The 5,797-nt window shown below is 35.6% G+C and overlaps 1 long non-coding RNA gene across 1 annotated transcript; it reads right to left on the minus strand.

Moving 5' to 3' along the window:
* Positions 1–209: 209 nt before the first annotated feature.
* On the minus strand, positions 210–3,555 carry LOC118914803 (uncharacterized). Its single transcript, XR_005025765.2, has 3 exons — positions 3,327–3,555; positions 2,108–2,171; positions 210–1,248 (listed from the first exon to the last, which is right to left on the minus strand). It is a non-coding gene; the product is annotated as an uncharacterized LOC118914803 (long non-coding RNA).
* Between the last annotated feature and the right edge of the window lie 2,242 nt (positions 3,556–5,797).

The raw sequence follows: 5,797 nt of genomic DNA on the forward strand, positions 1-5,797 counted from the left end.
AATAAATCCTCTCACAGTTAACTAGGGTGTATATTGCATGTAGTTAACCTTATCATTTACTTGTAGTTTAAACTACATTTAAAAAGAAGGAAAACAGATCTCATAGTAAAAATCTCATTATAATGATTTCAGTGTCTTCCTGTGATAATAACTTTACAAGATAAAACACTGGATTCTTGGCACATGGGAGCAAGCGCATCAGTCTTCCCTTCCCTGTACTTGACTTAATAGGAGGATCTGGTTCTACTTTGTTTTGGCCTCACATTTCACCCACTATAGAAACTTTTAACAGCAGCCTTTTTAAAGAAGCACTCACCACCTTACAGCCTCCCACTGTTTCCACAACTCAGATCTTTCATTCTCTCCTTTCCTTTTGACCATTTGGATTCAATGGGTTTTTTTTTTTTAATCACTTTGAAAGCATATTATATTGTCTGGAAAACAGGTACCATGCTGACTTCACTTTTGCCGAAATACGCTATACTGCACTGACTCCATAGACGTGATGCTGGGAAATCACCTTCACTCTCACTGTTTCAAACAAACCTTTGCAAACTACAGATTAAAACTTTAAAGCGCACTTCCTGATTTGCAGCAGTTCTTTGAATGTTTTTTGAGCTTCAAACATGCTGTTGTAAAGGAACTGTGAAGCTTCTAAGGTTTGAAAAGTGACAGGGATTCACTTTTTAATGGAGCAAATTCAAATGTGCAATCTCAAGCTGGTAATGCAGGGTGTCGCATTCCCCACAACCTGCTGGGAAGCCTGCAGGTGTAACCATCCTGCCACATGCCTAAATGAGCACAACTGCTCCTGCTATATGCTGCAGTTAGGGGCTTATCTCCCCGGTTCCATTTGCTTGCTACAAATCGTTTTCCAGAAACCCATTTGGAATGAGGCACTGTAATGCAATATTTCTGCTTAATTTTCTTCTCATTGTGAATCCCCTGATATTCTCGACCATTAACAGGTAGACCACGAATCATCCCCATGCATTTAATGCAACTGCATTACATAAACCCAGACCAGAAGCCATTTCTCAGCTTTCAAAAGAACCCTCCAGATACAGTTTCTTTTGCTGCATCTCATCTTTCACCTCTCATCTCAGTTTACACAGGCGATAGTAAGACAGCAGTAGTTCAAACAGGGTATTTAGAGTCAGAAGACCAAGAACAGTAATAGCTTGGTCAGGTGCTTTCAGTGTGATGTTATCTAAGCTTCCTAATTTGGCAAAGCTTCTGTGCTCTTATCTGTAAAATAAGGAAAAAATTGGGTTAGTACGAAGAATGAATGATTATGCCGTCTATCTATTCAATGAGCCACTCAGCCAACACTTCCCAAGAACTGGTTTACTAAGGGGTATAACAATAAAAGCAAAATACCGATCCAAAGTGAAAACTACTATGTTAATCATAAGACATTATACTTTTATCAGACATTGTTGGCACAGCCTAGAGTGCAAGTCAAAACCAGCTAAGTAGTCAAGAAGCAGTACAGATAATCTTATCATATATAATCATACAGAATTCCATTTCCATTTTAAAGCTATATGCATGTATATGCTCCCAATGTATGCATTCTTAATCATAGAGAAAATAAACTGTAAAAGTGTCCACCAAAATGTTCATGGTTGTTATCTCTGACTGGCAGAGTTTAGGTCTTTTTTTTTAATGCTTATCTATATTTTTAAATTATCTGGAATAAACAGGCATTAATTTTATAATAAGGAAAAAAAGCCACTATGTGTTTTTATGGAGATACCTAGTAAGATATTCTTGCATCCAAGGGTAAATGGCAAGGATAGCTTTCCCAAAGGAAGGGAAGGGTCAACAGGCAGGTTCTGGGGAGGGTGCTGAGTGGATGTCCTTGAATCCCTGCCTGAGCCTATCCCAGTAGATGCCCTGTTTGGAAGAAGAACACGCACTTCCCCATGTTCTCCCCTCCTGTCCGTGGCAATCGTGACTCGTCCACGAAGCCCTGTTTTCTGCTGAGCTGAGAATGAGATCTCAGAATCCTTCTCAGTGTAATCCTCCAGGTAGCAATGATCAACCAATAAACGTAGTGAGGTAGGCACAAAAAAAAAAGTATGAAATTTAGAGAAAATTGTACCTCTTTTATAGTAGAGACTGTGGAAAAAAATCTAATGTGAAAAAATGATTTTCTTCTTTCAATCCTAGAAAATATAAAAAACAGCTTGTATGAGTCAAATTACAGTTTATAATGGCAGATAATAGTAACAAAGTTATGTTGCTCTTTATTTCCAAATGTCATATTGCATAATATGAAACTGCCTAAGATTTATCAAATAAATTGTAAGAAGTACGTCTTCACTCTTCGATTATATCAAAAGAAAATTTAATATAATTCCTTTTTCTTTTCCTTCACAATGGAGGCATACCTCATAAAAATCAAAGCAAAACCAGCAGTTGGGTCCAGAACTATGCTAGACCTTGTAGGGAGATGTTCGAGTAAATTGAAGCACACATTTTATTTTTAGATAGTGTTAGTCAGTTTGGACGAAATAGACTGAACATATATGAAACAACCAAGATACAGCATTTCATGTTGTGACAGTAAACTAACTTCACTAAATTATAAACTCCAAAATAGGTATGCAATAAAAAAATGATCATTATAAGAAATTTCAAGGAAGACTTGTCTGAGGGATAAATCCTCCAAGCAACTCACAGTTGGACTAATGTTTTAATTCTTTTTGTATCTCCCTTGTACTTAGAAGAGAATCAGATCCATAAACACACTCAAGAAATGTTAAATGGAATGTATTGTCACCCTCTGAACACATGCAAATTGAATCATTGGAATGAATTAAGTGATGGAGATACCAAGACACAAGAGTTGCAGTCCAGATGGGAAGAGAGACATGAAAACAAATAGTGTGGCTGACCTGGGTAAATGCTTGCAAAGTGGTAGTGTATATGAGGAATATCGGTAGCACGAAGAAGAAAATGAACACTTCTTCTGCATAGTCTCTCCAAGGAGATTTTTGTGAGATGGTAGGATTTCTCCTGGAGTGTAAGAAGCCGAGAATTTCACAAAAACTTAGAAGTTCCACAAGGGTGAACTTGTTACATTTGGGGGATGTAAATAACTTGATATGACAGGGATATTGATCAAGTTTACTGTATTACAGGATGAGCTCAAAGGTTTCTGTGTTGAGCAAGGTGTTCCTTTCAAATTGATGGGGCATGTAAAGAAGTAAAACAAGTGCAGACTTTCATCCCAAGGAACAACTTTGATTTAGCATTCACGTGGTCATGATTAGGAGCAGAGTGGGGTGGGAAATGTATCAAGAAGGAGGAGACATTACCGTGGCAAGATCAGTGGGTCCCAGATCCTAGTGTGCATCAAAGTCGGCTTGTTTAAACAGACACTGCTGGGCTAGCTACCCAGAGTTTCTGATTTAGAAGGCCAGGGTGGGTCCCCCACATCTGTATTTTGAAGACATTCCCAAGGGATGCTGATGCTGCTGGTCCAGGACCTGTGCCAAGACCCCCTGGCATAGAAAAAAAAAAACTTAGCAATGTAGGACCAGCTAATGAAAGGTTTTCAGTCTTGGAATCAGGAGCATGGACTGAATCTTATAAATGCTAATAGTCCATAATGCCTCTTAAGCTCCATAGTCCTCAGATTCAAAATGTGAAATGTAAAGCAGAATGAGTTTATATTTCAGAAATAACAATTGTCAAAAATATAAAAGCCCACATCTTCAAGTTTTAGAGAGGACATGGAAAAATGGAAACTTCCATGCACCGCTGGTAGAAGTGTAAGTTCATATAAAACTTTGGAAAGATTTGGCAATATCTAGGAAACAAATAAGCTTCTATTTTAAGATCAGGAGTTCTACTCCCAGGCATATTTCCCAGAGAAACTCTCATGAGTGTGCACATTGAGAGCTGCACAAGAAAATTTCATTATAGTGTTGTAATAATTATATATCATATATTTAGCAATAAGAAAATGAATAAATTCTATGTGGGATTCCATTGAATAAATTTTTATTTAAAATGAACTAAAGATACATACATTAGCATGGATAATCCTCAAAAACAAAATATTAAACAAATGATATGTTGTATGTGTAAAATGTTAATACATACAATATGATGTATTCTTATTAATATAAATGTATAAAGAAATTCTGTATATTAACTGTGAATGCATGCACATATAGTCAGTGTATAAATCTACATGGGATGTCATATTCCAAATTCAGAAGAATAAATATTTCTTCTGTCAACAAGCTTATATTGGGGCTTGCATTTTGTCAGTAAATATTTTTTCTTCAACTAGGAGGTAGATACCTGTTTATTTATACTGTCATCTATATTTATAGTCAAGAATTAGTTTATAATTCCAAAACTGAGAGTGATATAATGAAAGTGATACTTTAAAAGTAATAATATAATAAGTTGAACCTACTATACAGGATGGATGGAGTGGGAGTGTCAGGGTAAGAGAGGCAATAAAGATGCCTGTTGAGAGGTTAGTGTTCAGATTTTCTTTATAGCCACTTGTATTTCTTGTTATTTCTGTGACCTTTCTAAACAATGTTTTGTACAGTAATCCACTTGAAGTTAATTGTCAGTAGACTATTTTCTCAACAGCTTATATAAAGTTAAAATTCATTGACCTTTTTATTAATAATCAGCCCCATTCAACTGAAATCATATTTGCTTAACTGATAAAACTGACAATGCTTAATATCTTAATTGGGATGGAGGGGCAAGGATGGAGTAGAGGGAAAATCTCAATCACATTTGATTCTATAAAGTCGTTTGCTGATAATAAATTAAATATTATCTTAAACGTTCAGTAATTTTCCTCTGCATAGGCATATCCAGCCAACATGATTAAAAAAATAGCTTTACTTGTATAATTAAATTTATTCTCAATTTGTGGGTTATATTAATATCCTGATAACTATCTTTGAAATAAGTAAGACATGTAAGAATCTCTAGGAAGAAATGAAAAATATTTCAGTCAATGAATTACCTAATTAGTGTAACTCCAAATGTTTCTACTCTTATGCCTTCCTATAGTCTTAATATTGATACTTCTAATGGCTTTTGTGTATTTTGAGTCATATTAAGATTGGTAACTACTATGTAATCAATTATCAACATTCAATAGTTTAATTAATTAAAAATGAAATCAAACAGAGGGACAGTTCTTAAGTAACTGGTTTATATTCTAGATTAATGTCACTGAGGCTTTCTTATCGATATCAACTTTTCCATGTCAAGACGACTCCTGCATGAGGGAAAATAACTTTCATCTCTTATTACCTATTGTTCAGGTGGGTGGTGGTGTCAATTTTATTTCAAGCCTATCAAATTGAGCACGAGAGGGAGCCAGTTTTGTTTTACATAATCATATAATGCATTTCAACATCTGGCTTAAGTGTCTTTGGAACCAGCAGCTCTTTGGGTTGAGTTGCAGAGTTGCTTCTCTATTTGAATTTCCTCTGTGATTTTAGAAAAAGTCCAAAGTGGTGAAGATGTATGTCAAAATAATTTCAGTAATGCCTGGCAGCTAGTGAATGTTTGAAAACTCTTACTTCAATGTGACCAAGTGAAATACACTTAAGGTACTATGAAAAATGATGACGATGACGATGACGGTTTGAATGGGTAGAGTTGGTAACTGGGTGTCTAGGCCAAATTGAAGACTGGTTAAAGTACAGACTTTAACTTGACCAATTCTATGTCCCTATTTTATAAAGCAGATAATTTAAATAATTGTGGATGAATAATGAGAAGCAAATCCTCCTACCGAGCA

Source organism: Manis pentadactyla, chromosome 10 (assembly GCF_030020395.1).
Source record: "Manis pentadactyla isolate mManPen7 chromosome 10, mManPen7.hap1, whole genome shotgun sequence".
NCBI lineage: Eukaryota > Metazoa > Chordata > Mammalia > Pholidota > Manidae > Manis > Manis pentadactyla.